General features: G+C 40.1%; 1 protein-coding gene across 1 annotated transcript in view; it reads left to right on the top strand.

Annotated features, from left to right (window-relative positions):
* The first annotated feature begins 2,872 nt into the window (after nucleotides 1-2,872).
* Nucleotides 2,873-27,770, top strand: part of RALYL (RALY RNA binding protein like) — a 365,227-nt gene continuing 340,329 nt past the window's right edge. The window contains exon 1 of the mRNA XM_054167309.1: nucleotides 2,873-3,253. The gene's annotated coding sequence lies outside the window, so the exon portion shown is untranslated. The remainder of the gene's footprint in view (nucleotides 3,254-27,770) is intronic.

Genomic DNA, 27,770 nt, shown 5'->3' with positions numbered 1-27,770 from the left:
CCACAGGACACAGTTCATCTTGAGACACAGTCTCAAGCTGTGCCAGGGGAAGTTTAGGCTCGAGGTGAGGAGAAAGTTCTTCACAGAGAGAGTTGTTAGCCATTAGAATGTGGTTTAGTAGTCATGAGGTCTCGGGTGACAGTTTAGACCTGATCTTTGAGGGCTTTTCCAACCTTATTGATTCTATAATTCTGATCTTCACAATACTGAGAATGCTATCTATAGCAAGAAGTGATTTTTATGACAGTTTCTGAGGCCAGATTTCCCTTAGCTCTGTCTCTAGATCTGGTCTAGAACATCTCACTGCACTGTCCCTGAGATTTAAGAGCAGTCCCTAAGCCTTGCACCTAGTGTTTACATCCAGATTTACCCAATGCATCATTAATAATGACTTTTTAACTCACTTGAAGGGCAACAAATCAATACCTACACATGGAAGAGGGAAACATTTACTGTATTCTGAGTTCTTGGGGTAAATAATATGTAAAACATATTGTCCAAAATATATGTATCCAGTTTCTTGTATAGATGTTAATGAGATCCAAATATGTAAGTCAGATTTAGTATAAAGCCTTGGATTAATAAGACACCATCCTTTACCTGTTATTGTTGTTATTTCAAGAAGAAATAACAAGGCCAGATTTGAATGGGGCCTGGAACAATCTGGTCTAGTGGAAGCTGGCCTTGCCCATGGCAGGGGGTTTGGAACTGTTATGTTCAGGGTCCCTTCCAACTCAAACCATTCTATCATTCTATGATTCTATGAAATATGCGCTCAAAATTAGAGGCAGTAATAGAAACTGAAAAGCAACAACAAAATAGGATCGCTATTTAGGCCTTGATTCTGCAAACACATTTTGCTGTCAAATATCATTTAAAAATCAACTGAGCCACGGAGTTGTGTTTCTGTATGCAATGCCTAATGCTGCTCAGAGTACACCACCCAAAGAAATGCATCTCCCATACCTGGAATCTCAAGAAGTGATAGTTTGTAACACCATCGTGACATTGTGACTGAGTTCATTGTCAGATGCATGTTCAACATTGTACAATTAAGTTGGTAAATCTTCCCACCACACATTTTCATTCCTTGTTGATTTTTGTATCTCTAAGGACTTCATTTTTTTCTGGCTTTTTGTTTGTTTTATAACTTCTCAGATGCACAGCTCTACTCCTGAGAGCCAAACTTAGTGAGGGGAAAGCAACTGGGACTGGTATGAAATGCCAGAACAAGCTCAGTGCCAAAATAAAAAAGCAAGCAAGAAAATGTAACATTTTATACATATATATATATATATATATATATTTAAACTTTGGCCAGTGTTCTTTTCATACTTCATAAAAGAAGTTGAGAGCGAAGAAGAAAGGGAGTGTTTCTTTTCATTTTCTGGAAACACTGGGGAAGAGATACAGGACAAAAAAAAGAACGAAAGAAATGGCCAGGGCAAGGGGGAAAAGCTTTGCGTGAGTATGTGAAGGAGGCAGACTGGTGCCCTCACCAGTCTTTTATATAGCAGGGCATCCTCTTACTGGCCAGAGTAATTTTTATACAGTAATAACCTGACTGTATCTCCTGCCTCCTGACCCACATGAAAAGAGAGGGGCTCTAAAAAAAAAAAAAATGTGAGGAAGAAAGGAGGAGTGAGCAGGGAAGTGTTGCCTAGCTCACTCTCTCCATCACAGAGCCTGGTTGTGCATGCACACTTCTATTCCTCCGTTAATTTGTCTCATACAGATGTCTCTTGCTGCTCTTGTGGGCCGGTTAGGCGAGGGCACAATCTTTGCGGGCTGCATCGAGGCAGAGAGCCGGGTCTGGCAGTGCCATGCCCAGCGGTTGGTTCCAGTCGCAGCCCTAGCAGAGCTGCTCTCAGCCTAGCCGCCGCTCGCTGCCTCTCCTGCCGTTGTTAATGAGGAATCGGCGAGGAGAGAGAAAAAGGAACAGCAAGCGTCTTGAGGAGCCGGTAGCAGCAGTAGCAGCCAGCCTGCTCCACTGCGTTTCTAGTCTGTTGACGGAGAAGGGAGAAAGCTGTCATCCGGCCAGCCATAGGGCCGTTGCGGGGCCGTAGTCCTATGTTTTGGGACCCAACTCCAAACACTTAGAAGGCTGTGGGCAGCTGTCCGTGGTCGAGAGGGGGAGCCCACCCGTGGTCACCCTGCCATCAGCGACGGTGGGCAGCTCTCGGGAATAAGCCCTTCCCAAAACACTTGTTTCCTTTCCACCTCGACCAGTAACTTTGTTATGGGAAGCAACAGACCTGCTACTGGGAGGGCGGGAGGGCGACAGTATGAAACCGGGCAGAGGCCAAAGAACAAAAGCAAACAGCTGGGACTGCTGCTACCTGCTCTTCTCCTCCCAGCTGCGCAAAGAAATGCTCTCCGGAAGAAGACAGAGAAGCGCCGCTTTACACGGCCGGGTGGCACAGCGGCTGCAGCCCCAGCGCCCGGCACGGCAGCGCTGAGCGCTGCGCACAGCCCTGGAGCAGGAGCGGCAGCCGAGGAACTCCCGTGCCACCCCATAGCTCCAGCGGCAGGAGCGGTTGCTCTGTGCGCAGACCCCGAGCGCGGGCGGCAGGAGGGGTGCCTTGCTTGCGTGCCAGGGGATGCAGGAGAGGCACCCCCGAGAACTATAGCGGTCGGGCTCCCCAGTGGCTGAGCGGTGGGGCTGTCCCCGGCGTGCGCACACGGGAGGTACCCCTGTGCAAAGCTCCCCCCACCCCGCACCGAGCAGCAGGAGGGGCAGCTCACTGCCGAGCCAGGCGCTGGACCAGGGTACAGCACCTCCCATCCGGGCAAGTCCCTACCCGGCTCTGCGCTCCGCCCGCCTGCCGGCCCCAGTCCCGGGGGCGAGCGGCGCCACACCGGCTGGGCAGGAGGGGGCGGCAACTTCGGGTAGCGCGGACGAGCAACTTGCGCTGCCGCGCAAGGCGCGCCCGCCTCCGCACCGTGCCTGCGCCTCGGCGCCACCGTGCAGGGGCCGTGTGCGAGCAGCAGGGGCCGTGGAGCGTAGGGCGGCGGCAGGAGCCGGGCGGCTGCGGCGGCGGGTCGGGGCGGGCCGGGGCCGGGCTGGGTCCGCGTCCGGCGCCGCCGCTGCGCCCTCCCGGCTGCGAGTCCGCCCGGCTGCGGATCACGTGGCGGTTGCCGGAGGCAGAGACTAGAGAGGAGAGGAAAAAAAAAGCGCCTCATTCCTTCTGCCACCGCCATACTGTATTTTATAGTAACTCTCATTTTTATTCCTCCCTTTTACTCCCGCTCGGTGAGTACCTTTCCGCTGACATTCTTGTCCTCCTTTTTTTTTTTTTCCTTTCTTTTTTTTTTTTGGTCCCGTTTCTTTTTTTTTTTTCTTTTTCTTTTTTTCCCCCTTCGTTTTGGTTTTTTTATTATTTTGTTTTTATTTTTATTTTTGTTGGTGGGGTATTTTTCTTCCTTTTTTTTTCTTCCTCCTTGATTATTGTTTAAATGGATTTGATCTTTTGCTGATGACAAGTTTTTGTGGTTTTGTTGGTTTTTGTTGGGTTTTTTTCTCCTTTTTCTTTTTCTTTTTTTTTTTTTTTTTTTAACCTAGCATGTGATGGTTACTAAAACTGTGAGCAAAAGGTGCTGCTGGGGCCGGGAGTCACTGGGAATGAAAAATGATAATATTAATAATACAGACTTGCCAGTCCAGCAACAACTGATATACATTTAGTAGCTATATATCTCTATATATGCAACTGGTTTTGTTGTGGCATGGAAAAGCGATGTGAAATACGATGCTCATTTTTTAAAGATAAAGAGAAAAGGCATGTTTCTAACTTTTCGGTTTTTTGCAGAGGATTTTCTCTGATGGTGTTTTTTATTTTTAAATTATTTTTTTTTTAAGGTTTGCTTCTTTTTTTTTTTTTTTTTTTTTTTGTAAAGAGATGGGAATCGCGAATGCATTTTACAGCAGTGTTTACATAGAGTTTGTAATCTTGCAACACTCGTGGAAACCACAGAGCAAGATGTTAATTTCATTATTTTTGTTATTGTTTCTTTCTTTCTCTCTTTTTTTTTTTTTTTCTTCCCCCCTCAGTGCAATCAGCAGGTTTTGGGTTGTTGGTTTTTTTCTCCTTCTTTCTCAGTTTTTGATGCCTGTTTATAATGTGAAACTTTTCTTGCAGCCTGTTACAGTTATCATTTTTAAATACTTTTTTTCCCCCCTTGCTTAAAGATAACAAAGCAAAACAGAAAGCCAAAGAGATGATTCTTACTTTTGCACATTTTGCACCTTGACTTTTTTTATACTTTTACCAGCAGTATTTTGTGATGGTTATTGTTGTCGTGATGGTGATGATAGATATATACATACATTCAAATAAATACATTTTCAAACGATGGCAGTGGAAGGTTTTTCTGGAGAATGAAGTGCGGTTTGGTTTCCTTGTCAACGGAAGATGAAGTGAACAACTGAACATCTCCCCAGTGCAGGTACTTCATCTCCTTGTAGGCGTTTCCACACTGTGCAAATTACATTGTGAAGGGATTTATTTATTTCATTTTTTTTTTTGTTAAAGAAATCTCTTTCCAGACCTAACTAAAGGTTTCTGTGCAACAAACACGAGGAGTGAACTAAATCTCTCAGCCTGGTGATTGCCTGGATGTGTGCAAAATGTTGCACTAATTGAGCCTAGGTCGGTTAAGCTGAAGTGTTTTATCTGCTGTTCTGTGTAGAGGGGCAGGCAACTGGGGACGAAAAAAAATAATCCAGGACTCCCCCTTGCCTTTTTTTTAAAAAAAAAAAAAACAACAAACCAAAAAAACCCACAACAAACTAAATCTCAAACCGAAACCGGATGAAACCTTGGGCTCCTTCTTACGAATACAAATACTTACATGACAAAAACAAAAACCCCTGCCCTGTGTTGTGGTGTCTCCTGTGCTCGTGTGTGTCTGTTTAAAAATTATCCATCAGAAAATAGCTGTGAGAGAAATAGCAAAGGAGGCTCCCTCGGAGAGCTGGCTCACTGCCACATCAGGCATCTTTCAGAGCCCTAAGGGCAGTAAAACCCTTCCATCCAACTTCTGCTCCTCATATTCAAAAGGCAGAAACAAGACAGCAGGTTGCCTCTTACGGATTTATCTCACTGGGATGGAGATTCATCAGAAGCAGCTATTTGCTTGAAGGTGTTTGGTTCTATTGTGATGATTATTAATGCCACTGGCTGATGGGGAGTGGGGAAACTGCTACTTTCCGTGACGGTCACTGAGAGTTCAGGATTGGAGAAGAAACTGTTACTTTTCGTTGAGAGCACTTAGATGCTTAACAGAGGCTGCCCCTGATGTAGAGAACACAGGGTATTGGTTCCCTAAAAAAAAGACTTGGAAAGATTTTTCCAGATGACAGGTTCTGTTTGCTGGTATGTCTGGTTGGTGGTTTTTTTTAGGGTTTTATTTATTTATTTCCCAGAGAGAATGAGATAGTGCAATATTATGCTACAGCTGAAGTGCTGAATACCTGGATCTGCAGTGTTGTCTGCTGCTTACTTTATTGTGGTGGAATTGCTTAATGTATTTCATGCAAACAGCTTTTAGGGATCTGTAACTGACTATAAAGATATGCTGTGTATTCAGGTGTGGAAACTCAAGGAAGTTACAGGGGATATATTTCCTTTCTCAAAAAATAATTCAGAGGACTGCAAAGGCATTTGGAAGTTTGCAGTCTAACGCTTATATTTACATTCCCATAACAGCTTCCTTTCAAGAAGAAAGTGCGTAGAAGTCTTCAGCATTTTCTCATGCAATTAGTCATGTTGCAAAAGAAATGAATTCATTTGCCTCTGTAGAAACATATTCTATGTACTTATGGTGTCTTTTGTCAGCTTAAATGTAATAAAAATATTTATGGTTAATAATCCATGTGTCTAAAAACCACTTTGTTAGATATCCACATGATAGATTATGGTGACTTCTCTGAAATAGTTGCAGTCTGTTGGGTCAATACTCCACATTTTAAGAAGACTCAGCTTGCTTATTTTCTTTTCTGATTTAAATTGAAAGTGAGCTATTAAAATACAAGAGTGATTGAAACTTTGTCTTCCATCTCTCCTTTTTATTTCCATCCCTCCTTATTTTTAAATTAAAATTGAAATTATGTGGAACTGCCAGTGAGTAAAATGTATTACTAAAGCACTGAAATAAAGTAACTAGGCTAGCAGTTTCCAGAATGATGTTCCTTTCGTCCTTTCTCTTAATATTGCAGGTGTGTTCTGTGAGTAATTTTGTACAGATAGTTGCTGACTGAAAATCTAGTCCTGCTCACTTAGTCTTATCTTGAAGTCTGAGAAAGTTTTAGGAATGGACTACTTTCAGCACCTAGATTTCATCTGCAAAGCACCTGTTGTCCAAGCGCCATGGTAATGAATATAGTTACCATTTCATCTGCAGCAGTCTGAGGCTGTATGGTTTCATGTGAATGAAACAGCCTAGAGACATTAAAGTAGGAATAAAGGAGCTAATTTTGAAAGAGGATACCTCTACCTCCTGCGATGTGTGGGCACAGCAGGATTTGGGTTGGTGGAATCGATTCCATCTTGGTGTTTCCATAGCTATGCTATGACTAATGCTGTTGAAAGCATGTTTGGAAAGCTGTAGTTTAAAAGGCAATTGTCCTTTTGTACTTTTGTGATGAATAAGAATTGCAGCCTTGTTTCTGCAAGTGATGATATAATTACATTTCTTATAATTAGTATGAGAAGTACTTGTACTTGCACTTTCCTGAATGTGATGAGTGTCCAGACTTAATGACTTCTGTTTTTCTTTACATCTGTTTGACATTCAGGAGAGCTTAGAAATCTGAGGTACCTTTATGAAGGTTTATAAATGGACAGTTTTGGAGAGCAATTTGTATTTCTCCTTAACTATTATTAACACAATTTGCTAGCAAATAAAAATGAACAGGTGAACAGAAGTTACTACCTGTATAATCCCCAGACCTCTGACTCGTAAGTATATGGTTTTTAGCTGCTTGCAGTGGCCTGAACTGGCAGAAGAAGCATATCTTCTCATATATTTATACATAGGAAAAAGGACTAGAGGGGCCTGTGGAGACATCACCTCATTTTTGCTGTGGTGCTAAGTAGGCTAATCTTAATTGATTGGACTAGGCTGGTCTCTACTTCAGATTCAGCAAGCTCCAGTTTAAATGTTTCTGGGGCATCACTCCCATTGCATCTCTTTGAATGCTGGTCAGAGCCGTGCTCTTCAGGCTGTTAGAAACCTAATTTCTGTCCTAAATTTATTCTCAGACAGTTTACATGCCTTTTTTTTTTTTTTTTTTGGTGGCTGTGCTGTCCTTAACCAGTAAGGGTCTTTGCTCCTCTTCAGATTATAGTTCTAGAAAGTAGTCACAACCTAGTGTCAGATATTTGCTGTACTAACTGGGTGAAGGTTCGCAATAGCATGGCCAGCATTGGGAAGGGATGTTGAGACTGGGTCTCAAGGAGCTGGGCAGTTGCATTCAAATACTCTTCTTCCCAAGCTGATCTGTTTTGCTTCCAGCTGCAGACATGGCAGCCCAGTTTCTGGCTCTCACATCATCCTGAATGTTTCCACCAGGAGCTGTGCTTGTAGACATGCCTTCTCCTGGTGAAACAGGCTTTGTACCCTGTGGACCTTCCCTTCCCTCTGCCTAACCTATCTGAATTTCTCTGCCTAGGATATAGGAGCAAATGACTTTCAGGAATTCCTCCTGCAGCACTGATTTTTAAACTCCCAAGAATCATGTACTTACTGTTTTAGTATTTTGCATTCATAGCAGCCAGGGGAACCTGAATGGGCTTGAGTCAGTGCTGGACCAGGGATTGTCTTCTATGAGGAGTAAATGTGAAAGTTGGCTACCATGCTTTTTATAATGTAATTTTCCTTAGTATCTTCCTGGGGTGCTTGTATCTTAGCTCTGTGGTCTTCTAAACCATTATTCTAAAACCAGTTTATTTCTTATTCACAATGTGATTTTTTTGCTATTTTCTTCATTCCCTCTGTTGTGGGTTTGCAAAGTTGAAAAGACAAAAAGCTTAACAGTGTTAAAATTTTTGTCCAGACTGCTAGGTCTGCCCTTCGATGAGTGTTTTGTCATTTCCTGTGGTCTTTTTAGAGGACGCAGTGCTCTGTCACATCCTGGAGCTGAATCCTTTATATTTTAAATACTTAACAGAATTTCTGAACAGAAGGCTAAAGATGACTATTTCCTGATGAAAAATTATGCAACTGTGACACAGTATGCATAGTCATCCAGTTTGCATCTTCCTTAAGCTCGGATCCAGACGGACAGAAGCAAACAAAATGCTGCTTTTCAATAGTATGAAGGTTACAATGTAACATTTGCACCATTGTTAAGGCACCAGTATTATTTTATCATCTTTGAACAACTGCCAGAGTCAAATGCCTTGAAGATTGTTGTTTTGCACAACAGGCACATTAGAATAATTTGTACCCTTTCTTTTCTTGTCTTCACTCTTTCCTATTTCAAATGTACTTAATCCTTTAAAAGCCCTATTTTAGCCTATTTTTTAAAAAAGTTTATTTTTACACAATGAAGTGTGATTTTTATATATTTTTTTTTTCCATGAATCACCTGCCAACTGTTAGAAAAAAATGAGTAGACCTTTGAATTTTTAAGTAAATCACAGGTTGCTTAGTGTGAATACAATTACCTTGGTTTTATCATCATGATATTGTGGGATAAAAAGATAATATCTTTTTTAAGACATGTTTTTAGTGTGATAAAGAACTAACAGATATCTGTCATTAATTAATTATCCTTGAGGGCTTAACCAACACTTTTGTTTAACAGTGAACAGTTTAGATTTTTGTGTGGCAACTTTATACACATCAATATGATCTACTGCCTCTTGCAAAAGCGACAGAGTTAAAACTACCTCCATGGTACTCCTGCATCTGCCTCCCCAGCATCCAGCCCAGGCTTCTGGCTTGCCCACTGGCCTACTGGAATGTCAGGCCTCAAGCAATCTGTAGTTGCATTTCAGTTTCAAGAGCAGAGTTTTTTACCTTGGTACAGTCCCTTCATGGTTATGCCATTAAATGTAATTTCTACTCTGACTTGACTGATAAAGTTTGGAAGAAGCCGAGCTGGATTTCATAGGAGTGATGACCAGCAGTTGGTGTGAACATGGTGGAATATGAATGTCTTGGACTCTTTATTTTTCCTTTGCACACTTGTGAGAGTCTTTCTCCATAAATAGCCAAAGCTCTGATTAAACTTGTTTTATATCAGTGGCTCTAACTAGACTATGAGCAAACATGTGGAGGTCTGAAGACAACTGAGATTTCAAATGGGTAATTCTGTGGTCCTCTGAGAACTGCTTACCATCCCTTGGACAGCTGCAGCTTATAAAAGGCAATACAGGCCATTATTATTATTCAAAACCCAAGAAACCATCAAGCATCCAATGATGATTATTTGACCTTGATAATTATTTTAAAACTTGTTGAAAGTCAGGTCCCAGTCTCCCAGCTGCACCCCATACCAACTGCCTTTATTTTGCTTGTATTGGTTGCTTTTGTCAAGATCTTGCCTTGAGTCAAGCGTGTGCTTTGTGTTGTGCAGGGTCAACAAAAAGGGGCTGCCTGGCACAAAGCAAATATTAATGGGATTCTTCACCTGACTGGAGCAAGGCTAAGATTGTTCTGTAGAAAAACATCACACTAGCACAGTTCATTCAGTAAAAAGTGTCTGTGGTTTTGCTGAGAGTTTTGCACAGAAGCTGAACAGCATCTGTGTCAAACAGATACAAGACATACCTTATTAGTGGTAACTACAGTTCGGAAGGGGCACTGCATGTGTACACACCTTGCAGGCAGTATTGTCAGGCTGACTTTGGAGCTGGTATTTCAGTCTCAAAGAATTCTGTGTGTGTGGTGTTGACAATGCTGGTCCTTCTTTAGTTGTGCTGTAACGGAGTTCAGAAATGCTAACGTGTTGGCATTGTCCTAGGCGTTCTCTTTATTGAACCAATGTGAATTAATAAAGTGTAAAAAATTGAAGTACATTAATGTAACAAAGATAATTTGGTGCATTTTCACACGCTGGGCCTGCACTCAAGGGTTACTGACTGCTAACAGCTCTTCTCCTGAGTAGAGGGAATTACAGTAACTCACTGGCCTTTGACATAGAACACTGTGCTTTTAGTACTCGCAGCATCATGCTTCTGAGCTTGAACCCTAATGCAGAGCTACTTTTTCCACAAGTAAAGGATTTCTACCTAGTGACAATATTTTACCACAAGATCCTTCATTCAATAAATACTAGGATAGAAGTTATGTAACATTTAAAAATGCACTGTGCAAGCTGTCATGCTGTGTTTATGAAACAGACATCCAGAAGGTACAACTAAAGCAAAACTTCTTGTTTGGGTACCTATAAAAGGGATTAAGTTTACTGTGTTCTAAGTAACAAAAATATTAGTGCCATTATCTCATTTCTCATCTTGTAATTGCCACTGATTACACAGGGTAGAGCCCAGTGCTTGAAGTATTGCACAGGAGGTTAGTTTTCTAATGTACTCTCTGCTGTATAAATTCACATCCATATTTTTGTTTTCAAACTGGAGAAGCTGCTGCATATGCATATGCACCATCCAGCTAAATGGAAGTCCTGTAAATGGGACAACTGCAAGATTGGCTCTGAAGAGGTTAGCAACTTCTAGCTGTGTACTTGTAAGCTGTAGACAATTAATGCACATAATGTACAACAAAGAGAAAAACTGCATTTAAATTTTGATACTATGTCACTAATACTTTAGGGAAGAGTTCATCAGGCCATTGATGCTATTTCAATTGTTTAATATTTAATGAGGAAAGCATACTGTTCTACCATTCATCAGTGTGTGCCCTGCTCTGGTGGGTGATGCAGAAACAGAAAGGTGCAGAACCCCGGCTCTATTAAAACCAGTGATACATATGCTGGTCAAAATTGCCTGTCAAAACAATATTTTTTACTGTAGATTTTTGATAAAGTGCTTGACACAAAAAGCTTGATTCATCTCACTTAACCTTGCTGTTTAAAAAATAGGTTTTCAGAGCTGAGCTAGTCATTATTTTAGCCATCTAAAAGTTAGTCATTGAAGTCTAACACAGTCGCTCAAGGCTTTGTAGTCAATGGAGATATATAGACACCTCTGGAGAATTACAGATTACATTCCAAGAGAGACATCTATGGATAGCTTTTTTTCACTGAGGAGAAAGGACCTAGAAGGGACATTTCAACTAGATTCCTAACATTTTTGAGGGCATAAAGTTAGAGGAGATAAATCTCATGCTTCCCCCTGACTCCCCACCTCCATCTGTTGACATTCTTAATTAAATATTTGATTGAAAACTCTTTTTTTTTTAACTACTAGAATCTCTGTGGCTTTAAGTTTTTACCCAATCTTATTTTCTGCTTCAGCAGTAATATTTTTTTTTCCCAGAAATGCAAATATAAGTTTTTAGCCATGAATGGCGTGCTGCTAATATCCTCAAGTACATGCTTGCTATAAAAGATTCCAATAAAACTCATGCCTTTGAATATCCAGGTAGATTTTATTTTTCCCCTGTCTTAGGTAATTTTCTAGAGAAGATTGAGATTTTATAAGACTGATTGCTAACCTTTGTATAAATCAGCTCTTAGACTAAGTGGTGTCCCTCAGGGGTCTGTACTGGGACCAGTGCTGTTTTAATATCTCAATCAGTGATGTAGACAAGGGGATTGAATGCACCTCAGCAAATTTACAGGTGACACAAAGCTGAGTGGTGCATTTGAAGCACCTCAGGGGTGGGATGCCATCCAGAGGGATCTTGACAGGCTTGAGAAGTGGAACCATGAGAGCTTTGGCAAGTTGAACAAGACAGGTCCGAGGTCCTTCCAACCTGGTCTGGTCCTGTCCTGTCATATTCTATTCTATTCTATTCTATTCTATTCTATTCTATTCTATTCTATTCTATTATGTTATCACAGTATCACAGTATCACAAAGGTTGGAAGAGACCTCAAAGATCATCGAGTCCAATATATTATGTTATATTATGTTATGTTATATTATATTCCTGCACCTGAATCAGGGCAATCCTCAGTGTCAGTACAGGCTGGGGGATGATGGGATTTGGAACAGCCCCTGTGGAGAAGGACTTAGGGGTACCAGTAGGTGAAAAACTGGACATAATGCAGCAATGAGTACTAACAGCCCAGAATTCCAACCATATCCTGGGCTTCATCAAAAGAAGTGTGGCCAACAGGTCAAGAGAGGTGATTTTGCTGTTCTGCTCCACTCTGATGAGGCCTCACCTGGAGTCCAGTGTCCAGCACTGGATTCCTCACCACAAGAAGGACATGAACTTGGAGCAGGTCCAAGAGGAGGACCATGAAGATGACCAGACAGGTGGAATACCTCCTGTGAAGAAAGGCTGAAAGAATTGGAATTGTTCAGCCTGGAGAAAGGAAGGCTCTGGGGAGACCTTATTACTGTGATTTTTCAGTAGGGGCCCATAAGCTAAATGGGGACATTTCTTTTTTAACAGGACCTGTTGCAACAGGACAAGGCATGATGGCTTTAAAATAAAAGTGGCTAGGTTGAGTCTAGATGCAAGGAGGAACTTCCTCACAGTACGGGGGGTGAAACACTGCAACAGGTTATCCAGTGATGTAGGTGCCCTGTCCCTGGGAATGTTCGTAGGTTGAACAGGGCACTGAGCAACCTGGTCTGCTTAAAGATGTCCATGCTCACTGCAAGGGAATGGGGCTACATAACCTTTAAAATTCTTTTCTAACCCAAACCATTCAATGACTCTATGATTCTATGAAAAAGTCTTGTGAGGAAAGGCTGAAAGACCTAGGGTTGCTCAGCCTAGAGAACAGCAGAGTGAGGGGATCTTATCAATGCTGATCAGTATCTAAAAGGTAGGGTCAAGAGGATGGTTTGGGACTATTTTCAGTATTACCTGGTAACAGGATGAGAGGCAGCAAGTACAAACTGGAACACAGGAGGAGATTTCACTTGAACTCACGGAAAAGCTTTGTTACTTTGAGGATGCTGGACCACCGGAACAGGCTGCCCAGAGATGTTGTGCAGTCTCCATCTCTGGAGACTTTCAAAACCTTCCTGTACTTTGCAGTCCTGGGAAATGTCCTGGTTAATGGTGAACCTGCTTTAGCAGGGAGATTGACCTGTGTGATCTCTGGAGGTCCCTTCTAACCCCTACCATTCTGTGAAAGTTTATTTCAGTGACTTGCTTTAGATCTGTGACATGTTGTGGTGAATAGTAGGATGCAAAAACTCTGGCCAGTTTGTGCCACTGCCCAGTATACTATGAAACCATTCTCTTTTTCCACAAGTTATGAATTCTGCTGTTTCTTTCAGTATGTGTTTGGGCTTTCTGCAAGATTTTGTACAGGTGCTGAAATATGTGAACATGTTTCTACCATGGGGTTTGTCTTATTTTCAGAGCAGCGTTATCTGAGTGCCTGTGCAAATGTCATCAAGCTGCTCACAAAGGCTGTGTTTTTCACTGACAGCATAGTTTCAAACCGAACAAAACCTGAATCCAAGTCAGAAATGAGCCATTTGGTTTAATAGGTATAAAAGCAAAACTCAGCACAGGAAGAGTTTGTTGCCCAAATACTGTGGTGTTACTACCATGATAAAGCAAGATGCAGCTGTGGGCTGTAACAACCACATTGTAGTGGTTTGTGCAGATTGGGAAATCTTATGGACTTGTCAGAAATGAGGAGTTAAAAAGTTGGAGTTCTCAGCATTTTGAAATAACTGTTCCAAATAAATGCAGTAATACGCTCTGGGGACTATAAACTGTTAGCTGCAGCTACTGTGTCACGGGCTGTTGTACACTTAACCACCACTTGGCCTTCATCTTTGGTTCTTGCAGTGTAGCTATATTTCCACCTTTGGTTTTTGTACTGTCCCTCAAAAATCCATTTTCTGATCAGTATTCACATAAAAGTGATTTATAAGGATAAAATCCTTTGCTGACTTCACGAAGTTTTTGCTTGCTTTCTCTGTTTCATTTATGCACCGTAACATTTCCTTTTCCACTCATGCATCTCAGCTCAGAGTTAAGAGCACAGCCTTGTCACAGTAATATAGAGATCTGATGACCCTAGGTTGTCAGGACACAGATGAACACAAGAGATTTCTCAATGAGAGTAGGCCACTGGGTCTAACTCTGTCAGTTGCTCTGGGTGAGCAGGAGGTGCAGGGACCCTGAATGATCTGTTCAGGGACATACTTCTGAAAGGAGAGATTACAAGAAAAAGAGTTACAGTTTAGTTGAAAGAAATCAGGTATTTCAGGAATGCCCCTTTTCCCCCTCTTTTCTTTTCATGTACAAGTTAACATCCTATAGAGTGCGATGTTTCACTTCAGAAATTTTAAAATGGGATCAGAAATTCGTGGTACGTGGACACAAATATTAATGAATGTTGCAAATATTCATCCTAATCTGAACAAGAGTGGCTACTTTTCACTTTCAGATCCTTGAAGGTCAGACTCAGCCCTACCATAGAGATCTGTGTTGTGTCACACTGCTCTGCAGTGACAAACAGAGGAAAGTGTACTTTAAAATGTTGGGTGTGATAATTGGAGTTTCTGGATCCTTTATATCTTTTATATATATATATATATATTTTGTCTTCTTTAAAATAAATGTCAGATTGCTCCAGACCTTTTCCCTGATGTCTTCACAGATCAGAAGGATAGAAGAAAAAGAAGCAATAGGAAAGGGATGGAAGAGGGGAGAAAAATAGAGAAGGAGGAGAGGCAGCAATAGAAATTGAATAGAAAATCCCCAGTGATTCAGATAACACTCCAGACAATGAGAATGTTTGCAGTCCCTGCTTCTCCTCTCCTTCCCCTTGTGTTCTGGCCCTTCTCCCTCTCCAGCACCTTACCTGTCATCAGCACTACAGATATTTTATTACTATTCCATTTTTTTATTAAAGAATGAAACCAGAGCAACTGAAGTCTGCAAGCAACAAAATATAGCCTCTTCTCACAAATTATGACACTATTCATGTAACTGGTTCCTGAAGGGGAGGAGTTATTTCCTTCCTAATAAAGTTACATTGTTAACTATGAAAATACAGAATGCTTTGATATTTCATGGGGGGAAGGGAAATGTTTAGGATTCTCTTTCCTTTTATACCCAAGGTGAATCCTATAAATCAGCATTCACATTATTATGTGTCAGTTTTATTTATCTAGACACAAAAGCAGACTTTCTACTGGGCTCTATTTACATGTGCATTTTTCACCTTCCCTTCTTTCAAAGCTTTACTTTCAGGAGTCCTTATTCTGCATGATCTTAGTAAGAGTATAAATTCAACACTATGCCAAATTCTTTCAGGTAATTTGAAATGTGCGGTGTGTTATTCAGGTTTGTAGGCCAAATGCTCCCAGGAGAGTGAAAAATGCAATCTGATTGTTGCTGTGCAGCATGACTGTCAGAGAAGAAATAGGGACCCCACTACTCACTGCTGGTCCAGCGCTTGGCCTTTATTCTCAGCTGGAATGAATGTGAGGATGAAGGTAGAGGAGTGCTTGAATTAAAAAAGATGCTTTAGGCAAACCTTTATTCCATCCTTATATGTACCTGCCTCTCCATAGCCATTCCCACCAGGAATCCCTTCTACCTGACAAGGTTGATTTGGGAATGTTGGTAGAAAGGGTAGATTCAGTAATTGGTTTTTCTAAGGTATTCACTAAATCTAGAGCTTAAGTTGGTGTGCTCTCCTGCACCAGTCTGCCTGACACAATAAAAGCCAAAGGGTAACCACTAAGCCAATACAAAACAAAGCTCAGTAACAAATTTGCAGACTTAGCTCTTTAAATGGTGGATACTAAGAATTCCCAATTGCTTATTACATAGTGTACTCAGTTGTGGTACTTGAGTGAAGAAAGGTGTTAGATTTCCACAGATTCCAGGTGGAACAGGTTTTCATTACAGATGCTGGTGGAGCAGGTCCAGAGCAGAATGATCAAGTCCAAATTGGCAAAATAAACTTTATATCTTAAAAAAACCCCCCACCTTTAAAAAGCGTTGTAGACAAAATTGTTAGGTGTTAGTTATGCATATCTAAATACAATAGCTCAAATGCAAACATATAATTAACTAGGAGTACACAAACCAAACCAGCAAGAAGATAGTGAGCTCTTTCAAAAATGTTAGGTTTAAGGATATGTGAAATTTATTGACATTTAGGAGAATTTAATTTTACACTTTCTTCAAAAATGCATTCAAACTGATGCAGCTGACTATTGCTTTACTATGTGACTAGAAACTTTGCCTTTCAGTTCTTGAAGTCTGCCTGATGTATTTATTCTTATAGTTCATTTAATTTTTATTATTTGTGCCCAGCTGCGCTTGCACAGGAGGTTTCTGATTTCAGCAGGATACTCAGAACCCTTGAAATTCTAATCTCCAGGCAGTCTCTATGAAAAGGCTACCCTGAAGGAACCCTTTGGGGCCACACAGTGAGGCACACAGATTTCCTGAAGAACTGTACCGAGGGCTGTGGCTGTCCCAAAGGATGAACAGAAACTCCTGCATGCACCAAGACATGGTTGGTAGAGATCATCTCCATCCCCCTGTTTAGACCAGGGAACTGGTTTTAGCTCATTCCTCCTCTGGGATCTGTTAAACAAGGAGGACTCACAGACTGCTTTCATGGTTTTCAGGAACTTACAGTCTGAGGTGGAGCTTGTTTTGTGTTGTTGTTTGTTTGTTTGGGGGGGTGGTTGTTTTTTTTTTAAGGGAGGTAGTATTGATGCAAGTAATCTGCATATCTCTTTTGAGATTTAGACTTTGTTTTCCAGTCTTCTATTTAAAGACAGTTAAGGGAAACCTATTTTATGTAACTTCAGCTGATAACAACAGAAGTTATACAATTTGAAATTCACCCTCAACTGCTGTTGAAAAGTGGTGCAGTGCAAAGTTGTTAATGTATAATTTAGAGTAATTTGCCAAGGGGAGAAATCTGACTTTCTTATTCCTGTAAGTAGATGTTTTGCAACTAGAGGTGTTGTTGGGGTCAGTAAGATTACCCACACAACTAAGATGAAGAAGGAGCTGTGGAAATGGAGCTGAAGCGAATACTTTTCACATCAGGGGTGGAGTGATCATGGCTTCCTTGGACTGACTCAAATGCTTTACCTTTTCTCAGTCCTAGCATTCTGTCATCTCTGCCACACATACTATCTATTTTAGCTTTGTAGTTTGCTTTGCAACTTTTATGTTCTTCAGAGTGTAACAGAATAATTTCATATAGGAATTGCCATTTCACTTCAGAATCCTAACTACAGTATGATCCATAACCATCAATTTCTTTTATGAGCAGCTGTTTACTATTACATGTTACAGCCTTGCAGTGCATCAGCAAAGTATCTTTAGAAGTAGAGTAACAGAGTTGGCAGCTGTGAAGCTAGGGTCTTCCTAATGAAAACCTGGCAAGTTTCGATCCTTTCCTGAAAGGGTAGTGCTCTTTACTCATGTTTTTAATCTGCCACATTCAGATTAAATACTTTGTGACCTCTGGAATCTATATAAAATGTATCTCATGGGTTTGGATACATGTAACATAAAAGTTTTGAAATAAATTGCTGTAGTCTGCAGTATCTAGCATGGTGTTGCTGGGCCTGAATGCCAAACCAGCTGTAGGTTGTAAGCCATCAGCACAGCTGACTTCACTTGACTACAGGTGTGTCACAGACCATGAACATCACAGTATAAAGGAGAAAGCCCTTAAACTTAGGATTCTCCTTTTCCCTCTCTAGCTTTTGAGGGCTGCTTTCCTGTATGCTGTGACTGCTGAACCCTTGGTAAGTTGAGTATAACTTTTTATTGGTATGGATGCCAGTTTGGCTATTTTGTTAAATCCTTTTTCAGGTTCGTCTGTGAGTCTCCTCTCCTTTTCCTGGCTCAGCTTTTCTGCTAGAGGGGAGTAATTGGTTGATAGAGAAAATGCTGGAGTTTGCTTCCAGATACAGTATCACACTTCGTTGTTGCTCAGTATAAGTTGAAAATGTGGTTTTTCTCTCTGGAAGTGTTCAAAGACAGGTTAGATAAGGCTGATGTGGTGTAAGATGTCCCTGCCCACGGCAGGAGTTTTGGAACTGGATCATCTTGAGTGTCCTTTTCAACCTAAACTGTTGCATGATTTGTCTATGATATTCAAAGCAAGATTTCCAAATTATGAGACTTGTCTGTTAACTGCTGCTCACACAGAACAACAAGCGTGAGTACTTTTGAAAGCCAGGAGAATTTTGGCCATCTCTGTTACTAAATACACTGTTAAGGGCCTGACCTCATCATCTTTAGGGAAGATTTATTGTGATTCTGTACATGAGGGCACCCTCTATTTGACTGAGAAAACAGAATTGTGGTGGAAACAGGGTTGAATGAAGGATGCCGTAGTCATTGATAAGATACTTTATACGTGGTAGGTAAATGTGCCAAGGATGAGGCTTATTAGGTGCCCTTCAAACATAAAGTCTGTAGCTTTCTATGGGTAGTTTGTCCCAAGACAGAGCCCACTTAGAAACTAGGTGTCAGGGATGGCTCTCACTTGAAGTTTCACAACACTTTGGATGTGAGCCCATTTGGATGATGTCATGTCAGAGCTTTTTTTTCCTGAGGACATAATTTCCTGGTTTGATTTCCTCACCACCCCACCCCCACCATAAAACTGCTTTCCCAAAGGAGATTGCATGTCTGGCTATATTTGAAGTTTTGTTATAGAATACATAAAAAAAAAACACTTGTGAAAATTGTTTTGGAGTATTGCCTTGTAGTTTTCTTATTGAAGCTATAAATTTAAAGTTTCCCATGTGTTCTGTTTGCACCAGTAAGACTGTAAAATCAAAGCATTCTTTAATGAACAGAGAAGACCACTCAAGCTTGGTCATACCTGTATCCAAGCAGAAACTCTTAGATGGAGCCCTCTGTTTTTTTGTGAACCTCATATTCCCGTGTGTTCACCTCTTTATAACAGTACCATTTCTTTGAAGGCTTACTTTGTTAGTCAAAATTTACCTGAGAAATTTAAAGCCTTTGCACTTTACAAATCCTTATCGTTTAAGTAATGATAACATCAGAAAACTTAATATTGATTTGCGTTGCCAAAGTGCATCGGAACCCAGCCATGAAAGAAGACTAGCAGCTAATTAAAAATAGGAGGCAAGCTCTAACCTCAAAACAACACAATTTATGTGCCACTTGCAACTCACCCTGAGTGCTCAGGATTCTGCAGCAGAGCATGTGTTCAATAATAACAATTATTTTTTTTTTCAAGTAGCACACAGTGTAAATATTTAAGTTCTTTTCAATGTGAAATCAAGTATTTGCAGTTATTAGCTCTGAACTCATTCAGTCACGACCTCTCACCAGCTGTATATTGAAAATATAATCAGTGAAAGCATCCCTATCCCTCTAAAAATATTCCCTCTTTCTATTAGCATTTCCTCTCATGCTGTATATCTTGTGTTTATGTCTTCTGTTATACTTGAGATGTGGCAGCGCTGTCCTTGTATGCTTTTTAGAGGTTCCTAGATAATTCTTTCATTTGAGATGCTGGGTTTTGTGTGTGTGTTAGAGTCTTTCTCAACATCTTTTAACAGTACTCAACCAAAAAAAAACCCCACTATTTAAAAACAAGGAAAGAGGGGGGAGGGGAAAAAAAGGCAGGGGGGAAGAGGAAAAAATGGGTCTTTATTAATAATGACAGCATACTTTGGAGCAAGTGGAGCAGAAAGCGACATCAAAGCTGAGTTAACAAATAGGGAAATTCTCATGGTGAAATCTCTAGGATAATCCTCCAGCCATTTTGTAGGCAGAATTTTGAAGAGGCATGCACCTGATTTTGATTAGGCAAACTGACTTTGGTGGAAGTAGCTATATTCCAACAGTTACAGAGAATTTGTAAGAAGCTGCTGGAGCTGTTCCTTTATATGCTATGTAAGATGTATTTTGCATGGTATTCTCTTGTGTAATATATGGTATGAGAGAAGCTCTAATTTTCTGTTTCCTAACAACAGAGAGTAAAGTTGTGTGGTTTGTTCTTTGTTTTTGTTTTCAAGGGCTACATAATAAACCACAGCTTCCTAGAAAAGGAAGGTAGTAGTTTGCAGAAACAAGGCTAAAATAAGTCATTTTCTTTCAATGAAACCAAACGCTAGCTGATATTGAATAAATGATCTAGTTGGAGGTGTCCCTGCTCACTGCAGGGGGGGTTGGAAAGGATGACATTTGAGGGTCCCTTCCAACCCAATGAAATCTGTGTGAATTCCTGGTGAGATTGCATGGGCTGCAGTTTCATTTGCATGCTTAGTCTCCATCTGGCTGGTGCAAAGATGTCTGTGGTGGGGCAAGGAGGGATGTGCTGTTTGGCTTTGGTTAGGACTCCTCTTGGTTATGCAGGTACAGGCTTCTACTGACCACCAAAAATGTACATCTATTAGTAAGCTTATATTTTACATGAGCATATAATTAAATATGATAAAATCCTACAACTCACCAGTTTGTCTAGGAATAATATATAGATATATAGTTTTGACAAAAATTATTGTGCAGTTGAAATGCAAGTGCTGTGTCTTGGGGGAAATTGCCCTTCATAGTCCCTTATTCTGCAACACTGTATTGGAAGTTGTTGTAGTACCACAAAGCTAGTGTGATGGCTAATTTGTTCTTCTGTGTGCATTCACTACAGTTAACCTTCCTTGAGCTAAACAAAATAATCCAGTTGTTTTCACTCATGGGCTTCAACCTTTGAAGCCAATAAGAGCATAGCAACATTTTGTGGGACAAATTGAGGATTCTTCCCTCTTGCAGATGTACAGGAGAATGGTGTAAGGAACTGCAAAGGTACTGGACGGTGAGAAGAACATAGTATCTAATGGAAGGATGTGTATGAGCAACTTGGAAACCATCTTTTCAGTGAAAGTCATTTAGCTCTGGAGCCTGTCCTTTGTGTTTTGAGAGGATTTAGAAGACTCTGTTATTTGTAGCAAAAGAACAGGTAGGATAGTTTCCCAGGGAGGTGGTGGAGTCACTGTCCTTGGAGGTGTTCAAAAAGGGATTGGATGTGGCACTTGAAGCCACGGTTTAGTAGTCATGAGGTGTTGGGTGACAGGTTGGACTTGATTGTCTCTGAGGTCTTTTCCAACTTTATTGATTCTGTGATTCTAGTCTATGATTCTATGACGTCAGTTGTTTCTGGTGGAGGGCAGAAGCTGGCATATTTTTCAGCCATTTTATGTTACTCACTACTGCAGAAAAATCTGTCCTGTGCCTTGACTCGCGTATTGATCGTAATCAATCAGACATTTTACATAGACTAAGGTAGGCCCTACTTAGCACAAACTGCATTGACAAACAGAGTCTATTAATGGATTCCAGAAATTCTGGCATTAATTAGGCCTGCTGATGTCTTCAATGTAAAGGATAAATGTGCCATCATTCAATAACCTAGTTTAGATGGATTATTAGAGAGATAAGGGAGCATGTTATTAAATCTTGAAGAGTTAAATAACAGGAGGGTTCAAGTGATTGGGCCATCCTATCTGCAGTTGTCAAAATACCTTTTTTTTTTTAATTTAAATGGTTTTTCTTTGAATCAAGAATTGCAATTTTGCAATTTGGTTTGGGAAGGGTGCTTTGGAAGAGTATGACTGAGAGGGGTTAAAGAATCATCCCATACAAGACGCAGTGTTATCTGTAGGATTAGATCTTATGTGAACAAAATATGAACTCTTTCTCTTTTGATAAAGAGGAAAAAAATCCATCAATGGAAAAAGCCAGTATTATAACACTTTTTTCCCCTCTTCTGTGTTCTAGAACCAATATTATTTTTTTGCCATTGGTATGTGTAATGAACCATAGTTAATATATGCTACTTAGCTTAATCTTTCTGAAACTCAGCTTTTCAGCATGAAAGGAAGGAGGCAGGTACAGAAATTAAATATATACAAGGAATCAAACACGGAGATATGCTCATACCACCTAAGTGTCAGCTGTCTCTTCGTGGGCAGAGTATGAGTTGGGACATGAGGTGAATTTGCTTTTGCTGTTGACCTTGTAGTGTGAGAATATTGCAGTCTTTCTGAGATGCTTTGTTCTTGTTATTCAAATTACTGTGCTAAGCTGAACCACAGACATTCTTGTTGATGTAAGATACTGCAATGAAACCTCAGTTACAAAAGATAAGCTGTGAGAAAGGAGTGACATGAAGATGGGTCCCTTACATTTTATTGGGGAATGCCCAGAGTGCAGACAGCTCTTTTCAAACTGGTAAATATGGTTCTTTGAGATGATATTGTAACATCCCTGAAAACAATCAAACAAAGGACAACACTGGAAATTTCTCTGAAGGTGTCCTGCAGGAGCTTTGTGAATGCATGAGTAGCAAAATGGAATTGCTAAATGTTTTCAGACCAAGTTTTATTTAACTCCATCTGAATGTACCTGTGGGATATGAGGAAGCTGTGCTTAAAGCAAGACCTAAGAGTTTGGAGAATTGAAATGGAAATATTTGTCATCTTGCTTCTGGTTCTTGTGATTCTTCAGATTAGCAGCTGCTTTGATTTGCACCAGTGGTTCCTAAAAGGGATAGGTTTTTTTAAGGCAGGAATTGTCCAGGTATGGGACACTCTGGTTGTAATTTTATCATGTCCTGGCATTTACTATTGGGTAGAAGAAGGATAAGAGATAGTTACAAGCTATAGCTGCTGTTAATTCTCTCATACTGGTGGAATCCTTAAATATCTTAAAAGGCAGCTTTTTTTTTGACTTCTGTTCATTGCTAAAAAAAGGCAAGGTTATTGCTAGAATGTGGCTGTAGTCAGTCTTCTCTGAACATTTCTGAGAGCATAAAATCAGCATGTTACACTGAAAGAGCCTACCTGGGAGCTGTTTCATAAATATTGTACCAAATACCGTTGCTTATTTGGGGAAAAAAAAAAATTCTGGCTGCTGAATAATCATTAACATATGGAATTAATAATACTTATGGATGACAGAAATGTAGCATAAACATTCTTTATTGCTCCTTTAATTTGTTATTAATTAGTACTTTAATAGTACACCTGTACACGTGGTTCCAGTGACTACTGCTTAGTTGCCTCACCAATCAAAAGGCACCTGGCAAAGGAATCTGAAACTTGGTTATTTTTATCGGTGAGTGTTTTCCAAACAATGCTTTTAAAGCTGATTTGATGGGGTTTCTCAATCTAAAACTTGAACACAAACCAAATTTGTTTCCTAAATACCTTTAAGTTTTTGCTGAGGGCAGAGCTGGGTTTGCAACTCAACCTGCAATCTATTGACTATCCTGGGCTTTTTAATGTGTTTGAAGTATTCTGCCTTGGATTTTTGAGTTACTCTGCCTTGGGTTTTTTCCCCCAGCCCCAAAGTGGAAATAAACCCCTCCATCACGAAAATTGTTGTTGCCGATTTGTGTATCGAGCTATCCATCTGTGAGATTGAAGAGCAAAGTTTTAAATCAGAAAATATTTTTAAAACAAAGCATATTTAGCAGCTGTGTTTTCAGCCAGTCACAAAACCATCTATAGATGTGTCCCCTAATACTGCTAAGCTTACAATCTGTTCTGGATGCTTTCCTCAGCCAAAGGTCACTCAGACTGGTAGAAAGGCAAAATGGACAATGTGGAATAACTGTTGTCTTCACTCATTTCCTTCCTGGCAAAGCCTTTGTAGCTAGCAGCATACTCTATCTTAGCATTGGTAGATGCATGCTGTGAAAGAGGGGAAATTGTTTTTCTTTGCAAATAACACATTGACCATTTGGAGACTTGGGGAAGATGAGTGGCTTAAATGAATAGGCGTTGGTCCCTATGAGGGTGATATTCCCTTGTGTACAGGCAATAGCTTTTTATTGTTGAGCTAGAATGTGACATGACAGACAGTGAAATGAATCACAGGTAGGCTCTGCTCATGCTGGACCCATGCTTGAAATTTCCTTTTTGGCTGATCAGAAGCAAGGTTTCTAGCACTGTGAAATAATGTGTGGACTTGTTTGATTAGGAGGAAAAAAAGGCACAAAACTTGACAGGCAAGCAAGTCTCTCTTTGCATACATATTTAACCAGAAATACTGAACAATGCACTTCATTTTGTCACTGGAAATATTTTATTTTGAAATGATGATTCCTCATTGATCTTTGCTCTCTGCTGATGGAACCGCTCTCTTGAGAGGAAAACACAATCTGTATCTGTCTCATTTGTTTGACAAGCTGGAAAAAAAAATATCAAAACCCAGACTTCTGCTTTTGTTTCAGTGATTTAAAGTACATTTTATAACTTCAAATAAAAAGAAGCTGTTTGTGAATCTAGTCTAGAAAAATGCTGGTTTTGTAAGCTTCAGAAGCATGTTTCATTTGGAGCGAATGAATTATTCTTTGCGAACAGACAGCTGTAAATACATAAAACACTCCAGCTTTTTGAGGCTGGGCTCAAATGCCATCACAAAATCAATGATAAAAAAAAAAATAAAAATCAATGTCTCATGTGCAGGAGTTTACTTAATCATCAAAAAAAAAAAATTTATCTCAGTGAGACAGAGGGCTGGATCCAGAGCGTGTTGTCAAAAATAGTTCAGCTTCTACAAGGTTCTGTTGATTTATTTCCATGCTGGATCTGGCCCACTGTGGAACCTAAATTTAATGTAACTGTGGGTTTTTGTGTGTTTGTTAATTAATACTGCATGTCATGCATTTCCCACAACCACAGCAGTGGATTATGTTCGTGGCAAATTCTTTGCATACGTAGAATGTGTGGATGTGTCTGACATGCAACAAAACGAGACTTGACGTTTATAAGCTCATGATGGAGTTTTCCGTTTCACTTAGTGTAATTTATAAAGCAAGTTCACTTCTAAAGCTATGCTGCTGATTGCAACTGCTAATTTGCATAAATGATTAGGATGGCCTTTGGGAATTAGGGATTATAAATAAAAATTACCCCCAGTATGGTGTTTCGGAAATGTACGTTCTGTGTTGACTTGATACGGATTGTTCAGATGGAACGATGTAGGAGAAACCACTTAGTATCATACTTTATTTAGTAAGCATATTTTAAGGAAGTACAAAACTACTCCTACTCATAGACATCACTACAGTTCTCTGCTATTGAAACCCTGCTAATAAGAAACAACTTTGAAACAGTCTCCTCTACTTAAATATAATTCAGCATGTCTTGTCCTTATCCAGGCATTCTCTTCAGTACTGGTATTTAGTGGCAGAAATGCTGTGGATTGCAGTGCTGGGTGTGGAAGTAACCTTGGAGTATGTTCTCTGGCATGGGTGAAGTCACGCTTTCAGAAATTCTAGCTATGATTCTATTGACTTTGCTTGCACCTGATAGTGCTTGTTATCTCAGGGAAAAAATCAGGAAATAACTCCAGTGGAAATTAAAATATGTTAGATTATAAAATCAATCATGTTAATATTATTGTGAATGCACTTTCTCTGTTCCTGACATCATGCATTTAAAATCCTTTACTTCGTCAAGGTAATTGCCCTCATTTGCTATCAATTAGCACTGTCCTCATGAAAAACACCCAGTAAGCTCAGTAGTAATTATCAGCCAAGATATAAAAACTGCAGACTGCATCTTGAATGTCTTTTTTTACTTTTTAGCAGAACATCCTTTTTTAAGGTATGTAACCTGGCTATTGTCATCTTTTGAATTCTTACGCTGGTAATAACTAATACTTCCTTTAATTTACTTCCTGTTTGTGACACCTCATTTGTTATAGCCTGTAGTTAATAGCTAGACCTATTATCATACAGGATATATTAATTAGGTCCTGCAGCAGTTTATACCATTTGGGTGAGAAAGATGAAGTAAGGCAATTCATCCAACGTGAAAAGAAGTTATGAATCCTGGCTAGGTGCCGTTTGTGCCTGAGTAGTGAACGTGGGTTTCCATGCTTGCAACATGAAGTTGTGGTTTTTGTCAAACTTTTGAGAGAGGTTTTTGTTAGTAATATAAGAGAAATTGTGTGTAGTCATCAGTATTCAAAGTTGATTATTTGCATACTGAGACTAATCCCCAAATCAGACATCACATGTCAAAACATAGAGTAGGTAACTTTTTGAGGGCTCTTCTAATTCACTTCCATGCTTTTGTAATTAGATTGAAGTAATGGATAATACAATGCATTTGTATGTTTATGGAAGGTTATGGGCAGCCCCTGTTAAAATTCAACAGTGTATATAGCCATGTTTATGTTTTATCTGTTATGTATTTATCTACTGCAGGTTCTTTTTTCCTCTTCTATCCTTTTAGAATTGCACTCTATTGTGAAAGATGGAAAATAAAGAATGTTATCAATGTTAGCTGTGTCACTTCATAACAGCAACAATACCAACCAATATTACACTCAGGAACCTAAGACAACATTAATTAAATTTTGCCATCAAGAAGATGAGTATTGCTCAGCAAGGCAAAATGAGTTTGTGATTAGAAGAGCTGAAACCCTCTTGTCCTGAAGTTCGCTGTTCATGGCAACATGTAACCTAATTATGCCTTTGAACCCCACTGCAGTGTGATGAAATGAATGAATATATTTATCATGAGCAGGCGTTTTGTTGTTAATTATGCTTAAAGTTTGGAGTATATTGTTTTCTGTTCCATCTGAAACAATAGAACTTGGTTCATTAATAATACACTTGGATAGGTTAAAGGGGAAACAGTTTCTTTTTGTGGTTATCTTGTGAACACTGTACAGGCACTGGAAAAGTTGAAAATGGAGATTATCCAGGGGTCACTTTGAAAACTGAGAAAGACACAATGCTGTCATGAGAAAACAATGTTTTGTACCTGACATTCTTTCACAACAGCTGTGAGTGACAGTATTTGTGTAAAAGGGTGTATCTCTGCACTCCCTAAAGTAGTTCTCTGTGCCGGAGGGCTGCTCAAAAATTCCTTTCACTGCCAGTAGCCAAGGAGTTATTACCACATTCAGGCACTGCTGGGAAGGCAGAGTCCTGTCCTATTTCCCCTGGCCATTCTTGGTACTAGTTGTAAGAAAGGGAAATTGTGTGGCCCCAGTCGGGCAGCTCAGTACCCTGGGGGTATCTCTTTGCTGTACTCATCACACTGTATCCTGCTTTCTGCCATTTGCACACTGCAAAGCATCTGCAGTGCTCCAAAGCCTGTCTGGTGTAGGTGAACATCTATTCACAGTTGTAAAATCAACCTTGTAGAGACAAGTGTTAAACCTGAGAAAGTGAAATCTTCATTCTGGGGTAGTTACAGGCAAAGTTTCCATTAACACTCCAGACACCATGATTTTGTCTTGGCTGCATTGCAATGATCTTCCTGCCTGAAGCTGCTTCTTTCCTAGGCAGACATACTGAAATCAGCCTATGTAAGTGACAGATATATTGGCCAAATCAGTTTTGCCTATGCAAACCCAAGGTAAACAAGTTCTGCAAAAGACTCCCACAAGCAGAAGTTTGGGGAATGGCATCATGTCTTAAGATGATTTGCTACAGCTCCCTTTAAAAGAGGTTTTGTAAAAGGGGAGCATTTTCCCCATAGCTGTTCTGAGCTAAATATTCCCTTTAATGCAGCAAAAACTTATTGTCTTGTGTTTTCTGAAACACAGCATTCTTGTCATGGTCTTTTAATAACTGATGAAATAATACCGCATTGCATTTCAGTGGTTGGGTAAGACTTGAGCCTCAGATCTTACTTGAAAGGATTTCTCTTTAAGTTTAAATAGAGATATGAC

Source organism: Dryobates pubescens, chromosome 14, assembly GCF_014839835.1.
Source record: "Dryobates pubescens isolate bDryPub1 chromosome 14, bDryPub1.pri, whole genome shotgun sequence".
In the NCBI taxonomy this organism is placed as follows: domain Eukaryota; kingdom Metazoa; phylum Chordata; class Aves; order Piciformes; family Picidae; genus Dryobates; species Dryobates pubescens.
Note: the sequence above shows the minus strand (reverse complement) of the source record. Positions and strands in the feature narration are given on the sequence as shown.